Here is a 22,844-nt window from a genome sequence, read left to right on the forward strand (position 1 = left end):
TTTTAAAAACAGTAATTCTTAGTTGTAGTTTTTCCCATCCTATAACATTCAGAAGAAAGCAGGTGAATGATGACTGCCTGGTAAATTCTGAAAGAGTGAACATTCATAACTTCAGTTATGTAATATTAATTCAAAATATAGCTGTAAATATTAAAATATAAGCAGTCTCAGAAACTCAGAGTTGAAGGGTTTTCAGATCACTACTTTAAGTGGACACATTCTAAAGATGTGACAATTGAATACACACATCAAAACAAGATGGGTCTGGAAATTTAAGTATATACTGAATTTAAATATATACTGAAAACTATGAAGGAATTATAAACTAAACAATAAAAGGCAATTGCTGGGGCTAGCATTGTAACTCAGTAGTAGAGTGTGCGCCTATCACATGTGAGGCACTTCTTCCAATCCTCAGCACCACATAAAAATGAAATAAAGATATTGTGTCCACCTACAACTTAAAAAAAAAAAAAGCAATTGCTGCCGGGCAAGTGGTGCACATCTGTAATCCCAGTGGCTTACAAGGGTGAGGTAAGAAGATCATGAGTTAAAAGCCAGCCTCAGCAATAGGCACTAAGTAACTCAGTGAGACCCTGTCTCTAAATTCTAAATACAACAGTTACTAATATGGCATTATGTAAAAATGTGGATGTGTAACCGATGTGATTCTGCAATCTTTGTAATGTTTTGAACAACCAATAAAAAAATAAAAATAAAAATACAGGGCTGGGGATGTGGCTCAGCGGTTGAGTGCCCCCGAGTACCCCCCCCCACAAAAAAAGGCAACTGCTACTAAAATAAAAGTATTAGGAAACATCATCATTTAATGACCCATATGAGAAAAAAGCAAAATAAGAAACATGGAGCAGTAAATTATGAAAGGAAAAATGAGTTAGTTGATATGCAGAATAAATAAGTGTAGATGATAAGCTGAATATGGGGAGAGAAAACACAAAGAAAAAAGTGGTCATTTATTCATCTTAGTATTTATAGTATTTATTGACACTTAGTTTTTATACATGTGTAATGAATGACTTCAAAGTTTGTAGTTTCAATCAAGTGGAAAGAAAAACCATAGCTGAAAGGAAACAAGTAGAGAGGGATAAGTTGTTTTTTTTTTTTTTTTTTTGACCAATGAGTTTAATTCCAGATGTATATTGTAGGTTGCTGTGAAGCTTAGTGAAGGATAATATAAAGCTCAGAAAAAGGTGGGGAACTAGAGAAAAAAATAAACAAAATATTTTCACACTTTAACTCTTTTGGACATAATAAAACTCACCCAAGGTACAGATTTAAAGGAAAATGAAAAATTAACACAATGCTGGAGGATACCTACATATAAGAGATAAGCAGCAATTACAGCTGTTAATATTTCCATATTGAAAAAGATAATCATAAGCTTAAGACAATGACATGAGTTGGGTGGGAAAGAGCTTCAACTATAACATTTTTATCGTAAAATAAACATAAACAAATAGTGAAAAATGTTAATGTATTAAATGTAGGTAATTATGTAACTATTTTCAGGTGAAGTACATTGTAATTTTTTAACAAGTGCTAATAAGTAGAATAGTATAGAGGGAATAAAGACACAGACTCTCCAGATAAAAATGACTAACAGTGTTTAAAGACCAAAATGAAGTGACATTTAAACTGATTTTTAAAGGTTAGCTGATTAGAAATTAGAAGCCTGATAGGGGCTTTAGTGTTTTTTTTCAAAGAGCTGAGAATCAAATTCAGGACCCTCCAGTTTAGCTGGCCAGGTAAGTATTCTACCACTGAACCATACTCCCAGTCTCAGGAATCTCTGCCAATCCCTCCCCACCAACGGAGATAGAACCTGGTGCCAGAAAGTTGACCACTGACTTATATCTCCAGTACTTTCTTATTTTGAGACAGTCTCACTAAGTTACCTAGGTTGGTCTTGAACTTATGATACTCTTGCTTTAGCATCCTCTTGCCTTGGCTGAGATTACCAGGCCTGTGGCACTGTACCCAGCTGGAACATTTCTTAATGTCATGAAGACATAGGATAGATTACAGTATACTGAAGAATACAATAATGACTAGGTCATAAAAATATGGATAATTATTGGACTACATCTTCATCAGCTGAGAACATACATTTACTATCAAGATGGCTTCTATAATTTCTTTGTATAATTTACTGAGCCTCTCCTTCACAGTCTTAATGTAATCTGATACAACAGATATTTGGTTACTGAACAATCATTCTCCCAGTTTTCGGATAGAAGAACCCTGACTTTATTTACCCTCCTTTCATTTGCCAAGTCATTCAGAGGAGGCTTGACACCTTTCTAGCCCTAATGATTGACTTAAGCCACTCAGGAAGTCTCGTTCCCTTGACAGTTTGCTTGTTGAGCCATGAACACAGGTTTCTAGAAAGTTTTCCTTACTTTCCATTTTTCTTGCACAGATGTTACATTCACAAATATGAATGCCCATATCTGGGGCTGCCATCCAGAGACCTCAAGTACCTAGCAGAGGTAACATACCAATATATTGAGAATGGAAGGGCAGGAAGACATAAGGCACTTGGGTCCTAGATAGTGTTACTCAAATATTGTATAAACCTAAAGTCTCTTTTCAACATATCATAAGGACATATCAGCTCTTCTCTTGCCTTCCTTGTGCTTGAGGTCAAATCCAGAACAACCCTGTGCGTACTAGGCAAGCACACTATCTTTCAGCTACATTCCCAGGCTCCAGATATCAGGATTCAATAGCATAACAACAAAGATTTCAAACTTCCTTCAAAGTGTTTATATAATCATAAAATATTCTTTTCTTTTTAAGTTTTTTAGTTGTTGATGGACTTTTACTGTATTTGCTTATTTATATGTGGTGCTGGGAATCGAACCCAGTGCCTCACACATACAAGGCAATTGCTCTACCACTGCGCTACAACTCCAGCCCTCCATAAAATATTAAGTTGTAAAATTTAAACCTTAAAATCATAGGCAAACTATTTTATTCTGATATGTGTATGAATATTTGCTGGAAAACAATGTTTTAACTCTCAATCTTATTTATTACTGCTATTCTGAAGATTTTTTTAAACATGAACTTATTTAAAAATCATGGAAATCTGTCCTGACACTGTCATAAAGTTTTTATCTAAAATTCTTTAAAAAATAAAAAAAATCAACTTTGAAGATATAATTTACATACAATAACAGGCAAGCATTTTAAGCATAAGGTTCAATGAGTTTTGGCAAATGTGTAAAATTATATACTATATTCACAATACAGAATATTCTGATCATCCCAAAAGGTTCAGTTGTACCCTTCTCCACGCAAATCCTAACTTCAATCCATAACCTCAGCCCTAGGCAATCATGATCTGTTTTTTCTAACTATAGATTTATCTTTTCTAGGGTCTTACCTAAATAAAATCATATGTATTTTGTATTTAGCTTTTTCATTAAATCCTGTCTGAGATACTTCCATATCATTGCAATGTATCAGTAGTTTGTTAATTTTTATTGCTATGTAGAATCCCATCACTTGCCTATAACCACATTCACTTGTTGATAGGTTTTTCGAAATGTTCCAGTCTGAGGCTATTACAAATGAAGCTACTATAAACATTCCAGTAAGTCTTCAGGGGTGGGGTGAACATGAGTCATTCTCTTCACCACCACCACCAGCAATATCTAGGAATAGAACTGTTTGATCATGTAATATAAAGTTATGCCTACTTTTACCACAAAAAGCTATTAAACTATTTTCCATATTGTCTATACCATTTTGCATCCCACCAGTAATCAATGTGAATTTCAGTTGCTTTACGTCCTCAACAATACTTCTTTTTTTCTGTCAAAAACTTGTCATATACCTACATGGATTTGGATAGAATCCAAATATTCTGTATAGCTATGTTTTACATTTCCAAGCTCTGGCAATGGAAATCTATTGATATCAAAAGGTATATGACATCATAAAATGCATCTGGCTGAACTGATATTATAAAAATCATATGAACTACATATTAACGCTAACCAATTCACTGATACAAATTACAGTCAGGTACTGAATAATGGCATATCATCTTTAATCTCTCTTTATTTGCCAAAGTCAGCAAAAAGCAGTTAAACAACATCCTATCTTCTAAAATATACTATTTCTTCACGTAGGTTAGTTTCAATGGTAAACTAAGTAAGCATGCACATTAATTACTAAGATATGATGAGGAATCTTTTACATTTGCAATGCTTCAAGGATCAGTTTCTCACTTTCTAAAAATCCTATTTAAAAACCAGGATTTAACTTACATAATTTAAAGTCATCCTTATTAATATACAGGTTATTCAGGTATGCACTTTTTTTTTTTTTTTTTTTGGTGGTGGTCCTGGAGACTAAACCCAGGGCCTCGCACATGCTTGACAAGTGTTTTCCCACTGTTACAACCCCCAGCCATTTAAAAAAAATTGAGTTAGGGTCTCATTAAATTGCTCAGGTTGGCCTCGAACTTGCAATCCTCATGCCTCAACCTCTCAAGTAGTTGGGATTATAGATGTGTGCCACCATGTCTGGCTCAGGTCTGCAAGTTTTGACAGATGCATACAATTGTACATTGGCTACATCAATGTCAATAAAGAGCAATTGCATCACCTCCCAGGATTCTCCTATTCCCCTATGTACTCTCCATAGAAGCCCAGAGAACCACTGATCTATTTCCTGTTCTTATAGTTGTATCTTTTCCAGATACCATACAAATAGAATCATATGATATTCAGCTTTTTGATTCTGGTTTCCTTCACCTAGCTTAATGTATCTGAGATGCAGGCATGTTTCTGCAAATGTCAACAGTTCATTCCTTTACGAATGAGTACTATGCCACTGTATGCACATACTACTGTATGCACATACTACTGTATGCACATACTACTGTTTATTCATTCCCCAATAGAGAGACATTTGAGTTTCCAATTTTTGAAAATCACACATAGAGCCACTATCAGCATATACCTGCAGGGTTTTCTGTGAACATAATAAGCTTTCATTTCATCTGAGTAATTACCAAGGTGTGAAACTGCTGGCCTGTATGGAAGTACAATCTTAGGAGAAATGACAAAATGTTTCCAAAGTGGCCTTAACATTTTGCATTCTCACCAACAAAATGAGAATTCCAGTTGTTCCACATTTTTTTGAGAGAGAGAGAGAGAGAGAAAGAGAGAGAGAGAGAGAGAGAGAGAGAGAGAGAGAGAGAGAGAGAGAGAGAGAAAGAATATTTTAATATTTATTTTTTAGTTTTTCGGCAGACACAACATCTTTGTTTGTATGTGTTGCTGAGGATTGAACCCGGGCCACATGCATGCCAGGCGAGCATGCTACCACTTGAGCCACATCCCCAGCCCCTGTTCCACATTCTTAACACTTGTTTATGTCAAAATTTTAAATTATTCTAATAAGTGTGAATCGAGATCTCTTGATCTCTCTATGGTTTTAATTCACTTTCCCCTAATGACTAAGCACCTGATATTGAGCATGTTTTCATGCTTATTTTCTACTTTGCTAACCATATCTACTTTGGTAACATATATATTTAAACTGGTCCTTTAATTGGGTTGTGTACTGGAAACAAAAATATTTGCTATTATAACACTCTATAGTCTTTATATATTCTGGAATCATGTTCTTTGTGAGATATACATATATTATTCTATTTCCTCTCAGAATATATGTTGCCTTTGCATTATTCTAATGGTATCCTTGTACGTGTTTTTTTTTAAATTTTTTTGGTAGTTGTAGATAGACAGAATGTCTTTATTTTATTTACTTTTATGTGGTGCTGAGGATCAAACCCAGTGCCTCACACATGCTAGGCAAGCATTCTACGACTGAGCTATAGCCACAGGCCCTTGTATGTGTTTTTTAAATTTCGATAAAATCCAATTAAGAATTTTTAATTTTATGGTTTGTGGTTTATACGTCCTGAGAATTCTTTAGTAGAAGATTTTCTCTTATGTTTTCACTAGAATTCTAGCCTCTTACATCAAGACTATCAGGTTATTTTAAGCTAACTTTTGATTATTCTGTAAAGTCAAGTATGAGTTTCAATTTCTCCAAATTTGACATCCAGTGTTCCTAACTACTATTTGTGAAAAAAAATTAACTATATCCCACTGAATTACGTTGGTACCTTTGTCAAAATCAATTTACCACATTTGTTTAAGACTATTTCTATGGTCTGTTTCCCTGTTCTATGCCTATGATCAATTATTTCACTCTTTTCATTACTGTAGCTTTAGAGTAAGTCTTGAAATTAAATAAGTCCTCCATTTTTTTGTTTTTCAAATTTGCTTTGGATACTCTAGGCCAGGGGTCTGCAAATTTTTGCTGTAAAAGGCCGGACAGTGTTTTAAGTTTTGTAGACCATGTTGGTCTCTGTAACAACTACTTGACTCTGCCACGTTATTGTAAAAGCATCTATGCACAATACACAAATACATTAAGTGTGGCAGTGTTGAAATGACACAATTTCCAAAAAACAGACAGTGAGCCAGTTTGGCTTGCAAGTAGTAGTCTGTCAAACCATGAAGTAGAGTCTATGTATTACTATACAAATTTTACTATCAGAGTGTCAATTTCTTAAAAAAAAAAAAAAAGGCTGCTGGGACTAACTCTACAGATCAATTTGATATCTTGCCGATCATGGTGGTGCACAATAGAATTCCAGTGCTTTGGGAGGTTAAAGCAGAAGGATCACAAGTTTGAGACCAGCCTTAGCAATTCAGTGAGATCCGCAGAAACTTAGTGAGACCCTGTCTCAAAATTTAAAAATAAATAAATAAAATAATGAGGACTGAGGATGTAGCTCAGTGGTAAAGCATCTCTGGGTTCAATCCCCAGTGCCAAGAGGTGGGGGGGAGGTTGACTTTTTAAATTTGTTTTAATTAGTTACACATCACAGTAGAATACACTTTGATATATCATACACAGATGGGATATAATTTCACATTGGTCATGCAGTCTGTTTCATTCAACTATTTGTCTTATCCCCACATGCTCTCCCCTTCCCTCTACCTAATCTGAGGTAACTCTATCCTCTTGTCTATGTTTAACCCCCCCCCACACACACACACCCCTGTGAATTAGGATCCACACATTAGAAAAAACATTCGCCCTTTGGTTTTTTGGGATTGACTTTTTTTATTTAATGTGATATTCTCCAACTCCATCCATTTACCCACAAATGCCATAATTTCTTTTTTTTTTTTTTTCTTTTTTTTTTTTTTTATTGATTGTTCAAAACATTACAGAGCTCAAGACATATCATCTTTCATACATTCGACTCAATTGGGTTTTGAACTCCCCAAATACATAATACAGACTCACTTCTGTTACATACTCACATTTTTACATAATGGCATATTAGTGACTGTTGTATTCTGCTACCTTTCCTATCCCCTACTATGCGCCATAATTTCATTCTTCTTTAAAACTGAGTAATATTCCATTGAATATATACACCACATTATTTTTATCCATTCATCTACTGAAAGACACCTAAGTGTAGTACTGTATTTATTTAGGATATTCAAGTTTTTTCTCAAAAATATTTTGTAGTTTTTAATGTTATAGGTCTTGTCCAATTTTTGTTAAGTAAACCTCTAAGCATTTCTTGGTTTTCTAAATACTATTATAAATGATATTGCTTTATTTCTATTTTCAGTTTTTCATGAGACAGATACTTCCTGGGCACACACCTGGAATCCCAATTACTCAGGAGAGGGAGGGAAAAGGACCTCAAGTTTGGGATCCTCAGCAATACTTTGTCTCAAATTTTAAGATAAAAGATTGGGTATGTCACTCAGTGGTAAAAAAAAAAAAAAAAACTCTGGGTCTAATTCCCAATCTAATAATAATGATAATAAAATAATTTTTAAAAAGATACTTCTATACTGATGTGTGTATTAACTTGTTATGTTCCTGCTAGCCTCTCTGTTATCAGTTCTACTAGTTTTTTTTTTTAAAATAGGTTCCATAGAATTATCTACATCCAGAAAGACCACAAACCAGTTTTATTTTCCTTTCCAATGTATGCCTTTGCCTGCCTGGCTTACTGCACTGGCTTGCTCCTTTACAGTACAATGTTGATAGAAGTGAAGAGAGAAAACATCTTTGCAATGGCTCCTAATATTAAGTGAAAAACATTCAATCTATACCTTTAAGTTGTCTGAAAGATTTTTTGGTAGTTGACTGTCCTCAGGCTGAGGAAATTTCCCTTGAAATTCTTTGTTTGCCTGAGAGTTTTAAATCATTAATGGGGATGTTGAATTTCTTCCAGTTTCTCTATTTGTACTTATACAATCATATAGGTCTTTTTTATTCAACTTATAAGGTGAATTACATTGATTTTTCAATGTTAAATCAAACTTGGAACCTTTGAATTCTTGGGATGAATAACATTTGGTCACAGTATATCACCCTTTTAGTATATTCCTGAAAGTTAATATTTTGTAAACTATTTTTGGGTCTGTGGTCAAGAGACATTTTTTAATTTTCTTTTGAATTTTGTGTTGCTTCTGGTATTAGACTAATCATGTTGGCCTCATGGAATGAGTTGGGAAGAATTCCCCATACGTGTGTGTATTTGTATGTGTGTGTATTTTTAAAGAATTTAAGACAGGTATTACTTGTTCCTTAAATGTTGAAAAGAATTCACCAGAGAAGCTATTAGGGCCTGGAGTTTTCAATTATAAATTAAGTATCTTTAATATATAGCACTATTTATATTCTTGATTTTGTTTCTTGCATTAACTTCCAAGGATTTCTTAAACTCATCCCAGTTGTTAAATTAATATCAGCATAAAGTCATTTACAACATTCCATTATTACTCTAGTTTAGCCCCACCCTCCCCCAGCAAGGCCCAAGGCTCTTTGGGAGTTTTCACTAAATGCCCTGAGTGATCAACAAGAACTTTTCCCCTCTGGTTAGTAAAAGCTCAAATACCTACCACTCATCTATGACCCCCGATGTACGTCAGGTCACATTAATTTGGCCACTCTTTGTGCGGTTTTATAGTCTCACTCTATGCCTACATTAAGAAAAAGTAAAAAGACTTCTATGCACACACACACACTTTTAACATTATTTGTCTACATTGTGTCGGCTGGAACTTTTCTTTTCCTCTGCAAACTCCAGCTACCTCCGTTTCCATAAATTCTGAAGTCTGTCTCTTCAACTTGTTAAGGCCATCATTCTCTACCTTTGCTGAGGGGGTTAGGTAACTGAAAACTGCACCTGATTTCTAGTCTTTCAGGGACCACTGTGTGTAGTGATGTTATCCACTGTCTAAAAAAAAATCACTGCTTCAATTTATTTTGTCCAGGTTTCACGCTTTTGGGGAAGGAGGCTGGGGATGGATTAAATTCATCATGACCACTTAATTTGTTCTTAAAAGTTTAAATCCAGAAAAATATTTCATTCCTTGATTTTAATATCATCAAAGTGCAGAGGGTATTACTTTCTAAATAAATCTGTACTTTAGGGCTGAGGTATTGGCTCAGTGGCAGAGCATTTGCCTTGTACATGTGAGGCACTGGGTTTGATCCTCAGCACCACATAAAAATAAATAGATTGTGTCCATGTGTAACTAAAAATATTAATAAATCTGTACTTCAGTTTGTATAACAGAATTTATCCCTTAATAATAAATCACCTTCAAATAAATTTTAGGTGTTTCACTATAATCTGTTAAAAGTACTCTGTGGCATTTTTCTTTTGTACAAGTTGAAGAAAGGAAACATTTTTAAGTACTCATTTATGTATCTGATTAGTTTAAACTTTATACTCAGCTTCAGATAGGCTCTTTTAGATGGGAAGAGGGGTTCTTATAAAGATAAGCATAATCAAAGAAAGAATATATAAAAATCAGAAGCTATAGAATAATCTGATTATAATGATTGCAGTCTTACTACTATAATCACTGTTTTATTGTCAGGATTTTATTGATTCCCTTCCATTATGTGGACATAGCATCTCTATTTTTGTACTTTTTTTTTTTTGCAGTGCTGGAGATTGAAGCTAGCACCTCTTACAAGCTACACAAGTACTCTGCCACCAGACTACACCTCTGGTCCTTGTTCTTCTGATGTTTTAAAACCAACTACTTCACTTTCTATTGACACAGCCATTCCCTATCTATCTCACAATTTCTACATACTTTATTCATTTGTGACAGACTCAAGGGTCTCTCAATATTCCACAATTATATGATTTGCCTATTTTGGGACTTTGCATTTGAATGAGCAAAATTAAAAGAATATGAAGTACTACCCAATTGCCTTAACCTTGTAACTAGTTATGAATTGGCTGTTGGTTCATCCCATGGTTTCTTCATGAGCCTGGAAGGAACCAGGATGACTGATCAGTATTCAGTGTAAACTCTTTAACAAAGTCTCCTGGATTGTTCTTGCTTTAATAGCAAGTGTTGACACATGTTTTAGCAAAATGCACTAAAAAGTAAAAACTTCTCAGACTGAAACAAATCACCACATTACATTATTTTTCTTTAATGGAGATGACTTCAGAGATCTGGAAGATTAATGTTTGAATGCTGATCCAGTTCCACCACAAAGTCACTTTATTTTTACTGGACAGAAGATCAGGATTTACCTTGTTCTCTCATCACACCTGAACTACTTTTTCATGTTTGATAATGAGTAAGAAAAGGAAGAGTAAAACTAAAAGGGCTTTGCTGATAGGGCAAATTCTCAGGAGCAGAGAAGTAAAACAGTTCCTTTCCCATTTCTTATATAGCCATCTTGTCACCCTTCAAAAGAAAATAAATCACTGAACTAAAATATCTGCCCTATCACCTTTGTCTTTTGTTTCAAAATTCGGTAGGAAATAAAAGATAAGATAGTGACAGCACCAAAAATTGTTATTAGTTATTTAAGATGGTCAGGTATTCTTTTTTTCAAATCTCTGATCTTTTAATCCTGCCCACTATATTTTTCCGCTTTTCTTTCCACATACCCTATTCTTTCAGCAAATGTCATTCCAACATTCCTGTTCCTCACACTTGCTTAAAATATAATCTGAATTTTCGTTCTGACTGTGTTTGCTGCTTTCACTATATTAAAACTTCCCAACAGGTCCCCAAATAACTCCACACTGCTAAATCCAATGACCAACTTTCAGTCCTCTCATCTTACTTGACCATTAGCCATCAGCCACATTTGACACAGGTTTTCTACTACCAACAAAATAAAATCTGAACTCCCTTAGCCCCAGTACTTCAGGCTAATTTCCCTAATTCCTTTTCCCATTCTGCTTTCCCTATCACCTACTAATCTAAAACTCAGCCTCAGAGTTAGGGAAGACAAAAAAGGATAATCAATATTAATTAAGAAAACCAGGAGGCAGAGACAGTCTACCAGGAGGCAAAGACAGCCTTTTAAGCAGAGCGAGCATGCTGTGCAAATCAGAGACATGAAAAATTGTACTCTATTTGTATAATATGAATTAAATTACATTCTGCTATCATATGTAATAAATTTAGAATAAATAAAACAAACAAAAATAAAGATCCCTATTAAACTAAAAAAAAAAAGCCTACTACAAACCCAAGAATGAAGTGAGTTTTAAGAATGTTAAGTAGTTCAATGCTGAAGTACAACATACAAATAAAAAGGGAAAGATGAGAACAGAAGAGATAGTAATAGGAAACAGTCTATCTCAGAGAGATTTTGTTCTTTCTACTTGACACAAGCTGCATTTTATACACTGGCATTCATTTAATTTTCACTGAAATAAATTACTGAATTAAAATTTGATGCTGATGAATTCTATACAACTACCTAATATTTATATCCCCTGCAAAGAGCCAAGCATACCAAAAGGTCTAGAAACACTTAAGTTTTCCAGCAAGTTTCTAACACATCAATTCCCTAAGGCAGATTAAAGTTTTTCAGCTTTATCTTAGGTGGGTATATGTCAGAATTACCTACACTATATAAGAATCTATAACACTGTATTCAGTGAATTGGGGACAAATTTGAAATGTTTTTAATGCAATTGGCTTAATCATTAGCAGATAACATTATTACACTGTATAGTGTTAAGTATCTTTTAAATAATATTTTCCACTTTGACAATGTTTTCTGTCTCTGAAATATTTATTATTTAATTTGACCCCATAATAATCCTAATGTACTACCAGGAGAAGTAGGCATAATTTCTACATATTATAGAACCTCAAGCCCAGGGAAGCTGTCTTGTTCAGGAGTTGAGGCTAAAAGGAAACACAACCAGGGAACTATATTTTCTAACTTCCAAGTTGCATTCTTTTCACTACTCAACATAACCTCTAAGAAAATTGTGTATGACATTTTCTGTTCATTGATAAGTCACTAAATACTAACTCTTTAGAAAACATTACAAACATAACAACATTATTGGCAGCCAGCTTCACTGCACAACTAACACCAATCTATTAACTTTGAAAACAGTCTTCCATCCTTCACTCTAACCATGTTGCATTACTGGTAGTAACAGTGAATAAAAATTCTCAAGTAATATAACACATTTTACATTTTCATTTTTTTTTGAGACAGGATCTCACTATGTGGACTATGCTGGCCTTGAATTTAGAATACTCTTATGTCCACCTCCTAAAGTAGCTAGGATTACAGGCACACATCACCTACCTGGCTAATTTAACACATTTTTGAACTTTAAGAAAGACTTAAATGTTCTAACTTTAGCAATCTAACCAACTGTGGCATTCATTATATGCTATATCCAGTTTGGGGGAAGGGCCAGAGTCCTACTTTGGCATTTTGCCCAGATGGTTCCAATTTACCACAGAGTTTTAAGAAATCTTAGATAAATTATAAATTTAATTTCATAAGGTATGAAATGAACAATTTCATTTGACTGTGAAATCAAGAAGCCTTACAGGTCATAAACATAAGTCAGTGACTTTTATCTTTCATTTTTAAATCTTCCCCTTTAATATAAAGCACAAAGGACAGCAGGATCATAAAAAAAAAAAAAAAACAGAAAACATAAGCAAAGAGAAGGAAGAAGCAGATTGCTTAAAGGGCGTGAACTCCTGTCTTGTAAAAGCAAATAAATAACTTAATTTTCCAAGAGTGAAAGAAATAGAAAATGTAAGCAATGAAAAACTGAGGCTTGTAGAGTTCTCTAATGGTGGCAATTTTCTACCACTGCAATCTTTTTTCTTTCTTCTTTTTTTTACACTTTTAACAATTGACCTTAAAAAATAAGCAACTCATTCCAAATCCCTGGAGCCTCATGGTTTAAGTCTGACAAGGGTCTGAAGTCAAAAAATGAATCCTTCATTGTTTCTTTTTCTTTTTTGTTTTTTGCTATGGATTATAGTAATAAAAATAACTTACAAATCAATGTTAAACCACAGATTTAAAAAGTGAATTAAATTCAACATAGATCAGATCCAAGTGTAAGAATGAATTACTTTTAGCTACTTTCAACAATTGTTAAAAACAATTTGTTGGTAGAAAAGCACCTATAAAGAACTATTAGGCATCATTCCCTTCTCAAATTCTGCCAACTCTTGAAAAAGTAAGCTGATTTTATCCCTTAAGAATTTTTAACCTCTCAGATTTTCACATCTTTTGTCAATATCCTCCACCAACACCACCACCACCACCCCGCCCCAAGATATTCCAAGCCCTTTTTTTTTTTTTTTTTTTTTTTTGAGGCAGGGTCTCCCTAATCTGCTGCAGCTGGCCTTCAATTTGTGATCCTCCTGTTTTAACGTCCCAAGTAGCTGGGATTACAGGTGTATGCCACCATGTCTGACTTTTGTTAAGATTTTTTAGGAGCAAATTGCTGTATCAGATACTGCTTTAACCTTTGTTGGTCAGTTAAATGCTCCTCAGATGCTACATGGACTCTTCTTTAAACAATTATTTGTGTAACAACATTGTATCTCCCTTCTTTTTTTTTTTTCTTTTAGTAAGACTAAACTAAAGAAATTGGATTTAGTTATTGACTGGAACTCTTTACTTTTCCCCAAATTCTTGGGATATTTACTTATTACTATCTTGAATTTCAATGTATGTTTTAATCAACAGATTTAAAACCAAAAGTTTGATATATAAGTCAAATGTACACAACTATAAGTATGACAATAATACAGCAGACCCAAGGAAAGGGAGTTTTCAGCAATGAAGCAACAAAAGCAAGGAATAGCCAAGTGATTTAAGAAAACAAAATGAATCACATGATGACAAGCATGGGTGGAGATGAGTTGAAGAGGCAAAGCAAGAAACCACAATCAATAAGTTTTAAGACCATGGAGCTTTTGTTACAGATGTTGTATTTTTGTTAAACCACTAATCTTCTCTTAGAAATTAGCAGAAGCCATAACAGTGCCTATCAAACTCAAGGTAATATATCTGGTAATGGAAGTAATTAAAAAATAAGTTGTGAAAAATAAATTGAGACTGGTATACCAGAATTTCATTTTAACTTGTACATATAAATTACATTTAAAACCATTGCATTTTTTCCATTGTTAAAAACAAAAAACTCTGAAATAATTTTACATATTTGTAATTGGTTTCTCTTAAATTAGGCATGATGGTGCATGCCTGTGACTTTCTACTTGGGAGGCCAAGGTTGGAGGATCATAGCATGAGCAATTTTGTGATACTCTATATCAAAATAAAATATAAAGGGCTGAAGATGTAGCTCAGGGGTAGCATACCCCTGGCTTTAATCCTCAGTACCACAAAAAATTAATAAATAAAATCACTGTCCTTTAGATGTGATTAATAAACCTTTCCTTCTCAACCATGATATATTACTTCATGAAGTAAACAGTTTATTTTGGTTTTGTTAGAAATCAGTAAAATTTTGACATTTGCTTCAAATTTTTAAATCTCCAAACACATTAAAAAATTTTTAATTTTTAAATTTCATTAAGAAAGTTCTGTCTTGTAATTAATGTATTAAACAAAAAACTACGGTTTGGGCATATAATAGGTGTTTAATAAGTGCTTATTACTCAGTTTTCTTAGCTTTTGTCTCATTCAAAATCAAGCTAATATAATTCCATGGATACCCTCTAGGTAAAAAGATCTATAAAATATCAATTTTGCCTTTTTTTTTTTTTTGGTACCATGGATAGAACCTAGGGGTACTTAAGCACTAAGCCACATCCCTGGCCCTTTAGATATTTTATTTTGAGACAGGGTCTAGTTAAGTTGCTTAGGGCTTGCTAAATTGCTGAGGCTAACTTTGAACTTTCAATCTTCCTGCCTCAATCTCCCAGGCCACTGGTATTACAGGAGTGCACCACTGCAGTGGCCTCTGTTTTACTTTTTAAACAGGAATTTTCCCAAAAATATGTCTAAGAAATAATGACAATTACACAGAAGAATAGTAAAGACAAGCAATGATTTTCATAGCAATTTTTTTGGGGGAGGGTGTGGGGAAAGAACATGAACTTACTTTTTAAATGAATAGAAAACATCTCTCAGATCATCTAAAATAGCAAAAATGTATTAGATACCTAAAGTCATTCTTTTCCTGAAACTTATAGAATAAAATAAAAGATTAGGTCTCATTTTGTCAAAATACTCTCCACAGAAAGCTCATTTAGTGGATATAGCTGTGTATTATAGGCACCTGTTAGAATATCTTCCAGGAATCTCAAATTTACCTTATCCAAAATGGGACCTGTCATCTTTCCCATCACAATCTATTACTCCTTCCTCTTGTCACTCATGTCTCTGTGAACGGTAAGCACAGTGCTCCCATCCACACTTCACTAGAAGCCTGAGAGTCATGTTTAACTTCTACTTCTCCCATGTTCCATATGATTAGTAACCAATACCTGATCATAATAGCCCATAATCTATAAAAATTTTTTCACTTCTTCAGCTAATTACTACTTCTCTTAATTACCTATTATTTATTACCTAGATTATTGCAAAAGCTTCCTTGACTAGCCTGTCTCTGTGTTAGTTCTCTTATCTCTCTGATTATACAGTATGTTTGCATATTCCCAAAAAACAAAACAAAACAAAACAAACAAAAAACCATATGCAGTGATGGTGCACACCTGTAATCCCAGTGGCTCAGGAGACCAAGGCAGGAGGATCACAAGTTGAAAGCAAGCTTAGCAATTCAGTGAGGCTCTGAGTAACTTAGTGAGACCCTATCTTCAATCAATCAATCAATCAATCAATCAATAAAAATAGTATGCTGGTTGGAAATGTGGCTCAGTGGTTAAACATCTCTGGGTTCAATCCCTGGTATGTATTTATGTATGTATGTATGTATCTATAAATAAATGAATTAATGAATAAATAAATAAATCTGATTATGAGCCTTGATTAGCCTGACTTCCACTTCCTTTCTCCCAGTATAAAGTCTGCACTCCTTAACATGCAACAGAAGGCCCTGTATAATTTGCTTTATTTACCTCTCTTGGATCTTCCTATCCCTCTTCTTGGCATACTGAATTTATTTTAGAAATACTGCTTTCATAAATGTTTGATACATCCACCTACCTCTTTCTTTACGCTTGGCTTATGACTACTCAGCATTCTCAAGTCTTACCTTATATGTTCAAGGAATCTTCCCTGATTTCTCAAAGCACATTTTATTCATAAATATGCTAATATTTTATTCCTAAATAAGGCAAGTCACTTTACTGAATTGCTACTGCCTGTTTTTCACTATGTTCCTCTGAACTGTAAGCTTTGGGGCAACAATTTTTAAATAATTTTTTTAAAAAATCTTTCCAGTGTTTGTTCTATAGCTAATACCCAATAAATATTTTTAGAGTGACTTTGGAGTTAGACCTACATTTCAATTATGATTTCATTACATATTATTGTGATCCCTGGTTAAAATACTTAATCTCTCCCAAGCCCGAGTTTCCTAATTTTTATTCAGAAGAAAAATACCTATCTTTCAAGGTTCTAAGAATTAACTGATATCATATGTAAAGCAACCAGTACATACCCTAAGAAAAGAAAGTGTTTGCTTTGATTAAGACTTCTGGCTTAAGCAAAAAGGAGATTTTTATGAAGGTTACTGAAAGGTTACAAGGAACTTGAAATTATAAAAGAAAACTAGAAAAAGGAATCTAAGTCCTAGAAATTTAGTTTGTTACCTTCTCTTTCTCCTGGTCCCTCTATCATACCCATTTTTTCCTCATCTCAGCTCTCCTCTTACAAGTTTGTCTCAGTCTCTATCCATCTTGCACTCTGCCCCTCTATATATCTGCTTCATTCTGCTCTCCTGTGGCAGAATGGCCTTTTCAGCCCTTTGCTTCACAGGATAAAACATATTATAGTCTTAATTTTACAGTTAAGACAGAGATTTTAAGAATCAACTTTGAATTTCTAAAGCACTCTGAACTTCCCTCTGGGTGAGTCTTTTCTAGACAAAGGTTGGATTGCTGCTGGAACACAGCAGGTCCCATTTTAACTTTGAGATGGTGAAATGGGTCTTAAGAAGTCTGGGCAATCAAAATATTATTGCACGTAATAAGTAAAAGGCAGCAGCATTTCAGGAGAACTAAAAACTTAAGTTAACCAACTACAATAAAAATGTAGTAGTTATCAGTCACAAGTTTAAAGTTACATTTCTATGACCTATGAGTGGAAAATGTATATTAATATAAAACATGTTAAAGGGTTAGTTTTTTCCTGTTTTAAATTCTTTTACTAAATTTCTGATCTCAATAGCTAAATGTTGCAAAATAGACTGCAAAGGTAAACATTTCTTTTTAAAAGGATAAGGATTAAGGATATTCTTTTAAAACTTTTATTAAATTAGATAGCAAACAAACAAAAAAATGTACAGCATATTTTAAAGATGAAAAGAGAAGGTTAGGAAAAGACCTCAAAAGTACATTTTAAAATTTAACCTAGCAGGACTGGGATTGTGGCTCAGCAGTAGAGCACTCGCCTAGCATGGGCGGGACCCAGGTTCAATTCTCAGCACCACATAAAAATAAAGGCATTGTGTTGTGTCCATCTACCCCCCCCAAAAAAAAGATATTAAAAAACAATTTAAACTAGCATAGTCTTGTTCTAAACTGAAATAAAAACACTTCTTTTTTTTTTTTTTTTTTTTGACGGGTTAGCACCTCAATTTTGCTGAGGCTCTCTTTGATCTCTCGATCCTCCTGCCTTAGCCTTCTGAACCACTGGGATTACAGGCATGATTACACCATGCCTGGCATGAAAACACTTTTTAAAGTAGAAAAACCATGTGGGAAAAACCATCACATAACCTTTTATGGCATTCTAGCAGAAAATGGTTGCAATATTGTACCAAAATTGAACCTGAAAGCTTGACTTAGTTGAATTGGAAAAACCAGGATAAAATGGTGCTCTGTGAGTGAACTCATATCATATCTGCCTCCCATATGCCGACACAACAGATTTTTCTAAGCTTCTATTGTATCACAGTCTGAGTACTTTTTCACCTGGCATTAATATTTATAACATACAATTAACACTGTATAAATAAAACTTAGTAACTTAATAAGAGTTACTTAGTTTTCTTTTTTAAGTATAAGAAGATCTATTTTCATACCTTAAACAACAGCAATGATATTGATGGAATCTTTCCAAATTTCATATTGGCAAAAAATGCACATTTTAAGAAACATTCTTTGTAATTATTAATGTCCAGAAGATATTTGCTAAGTGTCTAATTTCTTTTGTATTGAGCATTTTTCTTTTAATTTCATATTTCTGAATACACTCACAATATTACCATTTAAACAACAGATATATGTAAGTGTATGCAATGGAAGCACCAGGGGACTGAAACTAGGGCACCTTACCACTGAGCTACATCCCCAACTCTTTTTATTTTAAATTTTGAGACAGGGTCTTACTAAAATTTCTTCAGGCCTCACTAAGGTGCTGAGGCAGGCCTCAAACTTGCAATCTTCCCAGGTTACCAAGATTACAGGCAAGCATCACCACATCCTGCAATATATGTGCTATTATTATCTCTTTTACAGATGGAGAAACTGAGGCCTGAGCAGTGAAGCTGTATGTCACTAAAGTAGTGACAGAATTAAAAGTTGATTGAAGACTCAGTGCCATTTCTATTTCTGCTATAATAAATTACCACAAATTTGGTGGCTTAAAACAATGCAAACTTAATACTTTGGAAGTCAGATAGCAGTCTCATTGGGCTAAAACTCAAAGGTGTCAGCATGGCTGTATTTCAAAGAGACTCAACGCATTCTCAATACAAAATGGGTTTTCTTGACTTTTCCAGCTTCTAGGTGATGCTTGCATTCCTTAACTTACAGATTTTTTCCTCAATCTTTTAAGGCAGCAACACTTTTATTTATTTATTTTTTTACTCTTCTACCTTCTTCCATTCTTAAAAACCTTTGTTACTGAAGCTGGGGATGTAGCTTAGTGATGGAGCAACTTTCCTTGCATGAATGACACCCTGGGTTCAAGCCCCAGCACCATAAAACAAACAAACAAAAATATTTGTTACTGGATTGAGCCCACCGGGATACTCCAGTATGTACTCCCTTTTTAAAAATCAGTTTAATAGTAACCTTAACTCCATTTGCAACTGTAATTTCCCCTTTATCAAGTACTATGGTTTGAATGTCTGCTCCCCAAATTCATGTTGCTGTTTAATTGCCATTGTGAGGCATAAAGAGGTGAGATGGAGCAGGTGGGACCTTTAAAAGGGGAGCAGGTCATGAAGGGTTTTCTCTCATGAAAGAATTAATCTATTCATGGCTTAATGGGTTGTCTTGAGAATGGGTTTGTAATCAAAGCCAGTCTGTCTCTTGTATGGACCCCTCTCACCCTGTGGACCTCAGGTCCCACCAGCAAGGCCCACATAAAAGACATCTCCTTAGCCTCGAATATCCCAGCCTCAAGATTGAGCTGAATAAACCTTTATTCTTTAAAAATTATACAGTCTGTTATTCAGTTATAGCAACAGAAAACAGACCAAGCCATCTCATATAACTTGATATATTCACAGGCCATGGACATCGTAGGGAGCCATGATTTTGTCTCTCACAGGACCCATACTTGGAATCAGCATACAGTCATCCTTTGGTATCTATGGGGGATTGGTTCTAATATCCAATATCCCTCACCTCAACAGGATATAAAAAAATCACAGATGCCAATTCATGGTAGCATCAATTTACAACAAAGTTTATCAGTTCATTCTGACAATGACAATCGATAAAAATCTATTTTTTGCATTACGGATTATTTAGAAATTGCTGCTATTTCAATGTAGAAATAGGTAGAAATCTTAAAGGCACCTGAATAAATGAAAGTAAAAAATTATGAGAAAATAGGATCTGGTATTTATCAAATTATATATAGCTGAGCTCCAAGGGCTATATTACAAAGGCAAAAACAGATATATAATATATGCTCTGAAGGACTTCAATCAATTTATATTTCGAATTTCAAATGCATTTACATTTTGAATCTCCAAAAAATATCAATTTGTCTGTTTTGCTTTTTGAAGCAAAATACAGGAGTCAAGAAATGAATGTGGAAACAGCATGGATGGTTTTATTCTAGTCTGATGAAATTGTCACATTAAAAGGAGATAAACAAGTTTTTCATCACATAAAAGCTGATTCTTTATAGGGAGCATTTTACCATACGCTATATAATTGATCATTTATACTCAGTATCTAGTTTCTTAAAGATGACCAAAGAAAGCCAGAAACAATCTTGGTTTAATATTTCTGAAATATTCTTTACTTCTGTGCTGTACTATTTCAAGCCTGAAATAATTTTTAAAAACATGTACATAATAAGTATGTGTATGAATGTCAACATTTTAAAAGTCTTATTAAAAATGAAAGACATTTTGATTTTCCAAATTATCACATAAAGGTGTGAAAGTTTCCAATTTAGAAATACACAAAGTTCTAGGAAAAACTATATTAGAATTCAACATGTTAACAACATTTGAAATCTTGATACTATTTTATACCCTTACCAGACTGTTATAATACTACTAGCAGTTTTTGATTACTCAGAGCAAGTATATAAAAGTTTGTTGAACTGAATTGTAGGAACATTTGTCATACAATTGTCCATATTTTATATTGTTTGTTTTAGGAATGAGTGTTTAAAATTTCATGTCTACATGCTGAAATTAATTCTGACTGGAAATAATTTCCTCATAGTGTTGATTAGCATTTTTTTGAGTAATAAAAACAGAATATATACCAGAAGTCCTAAAAAAATTGTACAGCTGTTTTTTCAAACTTTCCTAAGTGAGATGAAAAATTTTCATGATCCAATGCTCTTATGTCAAACAAGAAACAAAAACTACAATTATAAAATAACAACTTTATACATCAATGAGCTATAGCAAAAGCTGTAGTCAAAAAAAATTCAAAGCCATGTAACTTTACTAAAGACAAAATAATATAAGCAAACGAATTAAATATTTAGAATTTAGAGGAAAATAACAACAACAAAAAAGGGGGTTTTATTTGTAAACATACTGGAATTTCCCACTTATATTTCTAATTTATTACCTTTTAATTTTATTGTTATAATAAAAATTCCTATATAATTTGCAAATAAAAATCAGTTCAATAGGGCTAGGGATGTGGCTCAAGTGGTAGTGTGCTCGCCTGGCAAGCGTGCGGCCCAGGTTCAATCCTCAGCACCATATACAAACAAAGATGTTGTGTCTGCCGTATGGCTCTAGAGCAGGATTGTTCAACAGAAATACAATGAGAGCCACATAAGTTACACATGTAATTTTAAATTTTCTGGTATCTGGGCTGGGATGTAACTCAGGGGTACAGAACTCAAATATCATGTGCAAGGGCCCAAGGTTCAATCTTCACTACTGCTCCCCCGCACCCCCTCAAAAAAACAAAACAAAAAACTAGTAGAAACATTTAGGGTAAAAGTTAAAACAGGTTAAGATTAACAAAATATCTAATTTAACCTAATATACACAAAATGTAATCAACATTTTAAAACCGAGTTATTTTACGTTATTTTTTACTATATTAAGTCTTTAAAATCTCACGTGTATTTTACACTTATAGCACATCTTAGTTTGGTCTGGCTACACTTTAAGTGCTCAACTGTTTCTCCTAGCTGGTAGATACTACACTGGAAAATGCTCATAATCTCTGTTCTATCCTTCTCCACTGGGAGAAAAAAAAAAATATTCTCAGAATGTAAGAATGGTTTACTAATCATTAGTCTGCTCATCAACATGTTAAAAAACAAGAAAAGGCATTTCTTTCAATAAAAGCCAAGAAAAATTATTTAAGTCAACATCTACTGCTACATTTAATAAAATAAAAACTCATGAAATAGAAGAATCTTCTGTATATTATATATCTATATTTAAAGCTCAAACTCTGGCATCATAGTTGGAACAGTAAATACTAAAAATAGTCTAATTAAAATGTGTAACAATTTTTTTTGAAAACATTTTTAAATAAGATGGGTAAATACTGGCAATAAACTAGGATTATAATCATTATTTCTGCATAATATGATTATTTAAAGTTTTTCTTACTGATTGGTAGAACTGGCGATTGAACCCAGGGGTACTTTACCACTAAGCTATATCCCTAGTCCTTTTTTAAAAAACTTGAGATATAGAGTCTCACTAAGTCACTAAGGCTCTCTCTAAATTGCTGCAGCTGGCCTTGAACTTGTGATCTTCCTCCATCAGCCTCCCAAATCACTGGGATTATAGGTGTGTACCATAATAGAATATATTAATTTAAAAATGAACCATTTGAAAACCATTCACACCTGCTAAAAGGAACCAATACTCCTTGAATAAGTGGCAGATTTCA

The sequence above is a fragment of the Ictidomys tridecemlineatus genome, chromosome 12 (genome assembly GCF_052094955.1).
Source record: "Ictidomys tridecemlineatus isolate mIctTri1 chromosome 12, mIctTri1.hap1, whole genome shotgun sequence".
In the NCBI taxonomy this organism is placed as follows: domain Eukaryota; kingdom Metazoa; phylum Chordata; class Mammalia; order Rodentia; family Sciuridae; genus Ictidomys; species Ictidomys tridecemlineatus.